Source organism: Nestor notabilis, unplaced genomic scaffold, assembly GCF_000696875.1.
Source record: "Nestor notabilis isolate BGI_N333 unplaced genomic scaffold, ASM69687v1 scaffold14145, whole genome shotgun sequence".
In the NCBI taxonomy this organism is placed as follows: domain Eukaryota; kingdom Metazoa; phylum Chordata; class Aves; order Psittaciformes; family Psittacidae; genus Nestor; species Nestor notabilis.
The window spans coordinates 41093-44036 of record NW_009929947.1 but is presented as its reverse complement, the minus strand read 5'-3'; positions in this window follow the sequence as shown (position 1 = coordinate 44036).

Below are 2944 nucleotides of genomic sequence, written 5' to 3'. Positions count from 1 at the left end.
CTGCCCAGGTCAGGGCTGGAGGCGCCGTCCCTGCAAGTGTTCACACACCATGTACATGAGGCTCTCAGTGCCAGGGGCCAGTAGTGGCCTTGGCACTGCTGGGAATGGTTGGACTTGAGGATCTGGAAGCTCTTTTCCAGCCTGGTTGATTCTCTGATTTAGGAAGGAATCTCGTGGCTGAGAAACAAGGATTTCCAGCGCTGCTCGAAGCGCTCGGGCAGACCAGCATCCTGCCTGTGTTTGCTTACGTGAGCTTGCGCGGAGACACCGCGTGTTTGTACACAGGACATAAAAAGCCATTCCCTGGCTCTGCACAGCGGACGGGAATGCCCCTCAGCAGTCCTCAGCAGCTGCTGTGCACCCTGGCCATGGCCTCACCGGGACAAAGCCGGCTTTCCCGAGCTCCTGGGCAGCCTGTGCAGGGAATTGCCTCGTTCCTGGCAGGGTGTCCCAGCTCCCTGGGGAAGGGTTGCTTCCCTGCCGTGCTGCCGCAGCACCTCGTGGGGACTGGCCCAGCAGCCACCCATGGGAAGTGCTGGGAGAGGAGCAGGGGATGGGTGACCGCAGCCCCGGGGCTGCAGGGAGAGCACAGCATGTTCAGACCCCCCAGCACCCCCAGGTATTTGCATCACGGCGGCGCTTGTGCCTCATTCCAAAGGAAAGGCAGATGTTACAGCCCCACTGACCTAATCCCGGGATGGTGCCTGCCAGCCCTGCTGCATCTCCTGCCGTTCTGCAGCAGCCAAGAGGCAGGAGCCACCACCTTCAGGCAGGCGCAGAGCACCTTGTCCACAGGCACCGCTGAGCCCGTTGTGTCTGTATGGGGCAGCAGTGCCCAAAATTGCAGCCAGCAGCATCCCTGGTGGTGTCATTGTGCTCCAGCCCTGCTGGATGCCAGAGGGTGGGCGCAGGGTCTGGATTTCACCGTGGAGGATGTTGTGCTGGGTTCCCATTGAGGGCTGCCTTCCTGCAGCAGGGATTTCTGTCAGGGATAATAACTCCCTGCTGGCTCAAGCTGAGTGCATTGAGCAGCTCTCACTGATGTCTTAGAGATATCCTTAAGTATATATCCCAAAGACACAAAAGGTCCTTGTTCTCCAGCAAAATGTGGCAGCACCCATGCACCAAGCACCATCCTTCCTACCACGTCCTTGCTGGCTTTTGGCTTTGCCCAGAGGAGAGCCAGGAGGTTGCATCCTTCTCTTTAGGACCATCACTTTGTCACAGCAGAGTTTGGTCTCATTGAAACCCCAGGAGATTCACATGCCTTGGGCTTGTTTTGGTGCCTCTTGAGAAAGCCAGTGAGTTACACCCTCCTGCTCCCCTGCACATGGGTCTGGATGGGCTGGTGGACTTCCAGAGCTAGGGCAGGAAGCCCCAGGCTGGGATACCCATGATGGGATGTGGGGCAGAGAGCGCCTCAACCCTGCTCTGCGCTTAGACACGAGGTCTCTCGGCACTGCTCGTCCTTGTCACCTTAACTAGCACACAGGGATGGGGAGAGCCAAATCCCTGCAAATCTCTCTCTCTCTCCAAGCCGTGCAGTGTCAGAAGCTCTCTGGGAACAGCTGCTGTGGGAAGGCGTCTATTCCAGGGAGCTGCAGTCATGATCCCGGCGGGTGGGAGGCCACAGGAAGGAATGGTGAGCTGGGAACCAGCACCCTTCCCGTCTAATTATAGCAGCAGCCAGTGGTGTTTACAGGAATCTCTTCTTCCTGCGTGTTCCTGTTGACTTCCTGCTCGGTGATGTTGTCTCTTGGAACCGTGCATGTCCCCAAATCCCCATCCCCATCTGCCTGAAGAGGCAGTGAACCAAAGCTGTTGGCTTTGGTTGCTCGTGTGCTGGCCTCACTCACCAGTGGCAGGCAGCAGCGGGAGATGCTCCATGAGGATGCTCTATCTGGACACAAGCAGAAAGGCAGCCACAGTTTGTGCTGGGAGGCTCTCATGCTGCTCTGGACCAGCACGGCCTGTTTAATGAGGCCAGCTGCCACTGGGAAAGAGGTGGCATTCCCAAGTCTTGAACATCACCTTCCCTGGTCTGAGCAGGGCAGGGGCTCTGCAAGGCCTTCAGGCATGAGAACTGGTGAGGAACATGCCAAGCAGAGACCCACTTTGCCCCTGTGGCAGGATAATGCAAGGGGGTTGCCCATCCCATCCCATCCCATCCCATCCCATCCCTATGGGGCAAAGGGCTTCCCCTGGTGCTTTCTGGCTCCACACTTCCCCTTCTGGCACCTTTCTGGGGTGGTAATTGTGAATCACTGCTGACCTCTATCAGCTGGGGCTTAGTCCCCAGCAGCTGGTAGTTCTGGGGTCAGGTTATATAGGGATCCAAAGCCCCCTCCCAGTTAGGTGGGGAGAGTTGGAGGTTGTGTTGGTGCTGTGGATAAGTTTCCAGTTTGCTGTTGTTCTGGGGGGCTCGGAAGAGATGTTTCAGCATCTAAGAGCAGGGATGGCAGGTAAGTCACGCTGCAGAAAGTGCATGTGGGTGAGAAAAGGAAGGGTTTAGAACAAAAATGTTGCTTCTTGTGTTTATTCTGTATGGATTAAACCCTAAAATGTGAGATGCTGATGTTCTCCCTTTAAATGCTTCTTTGTGAAAGGTTTGGGATCTAAGCTGTTGTGTTAAAGCTCCTTATGCAGCATGTGTCACCCTCTAAAGTCTATGGGGATGCTTGTGATGGGGCTTTATCTGAGACCTAAGGTGAGCGACTGGGCAAAGCATCTTTATCCATGCGATGGAATTATCACCAACTAGGACAGGGGTGTTTGCTATTTACAGGCACGTAAATAACTGCTAATGTTGTTGAGCACTGTTGCTACTTCCTAAATAAGCCCAGGGGGTTGTTAGCCCTGTAATGGAAACCAAAACACACGCAGGTTATGGGGCTTGGTGGTAGAATGAAGAGATGAGGTCTAAGGCTTCAAGCCCCACCATGCT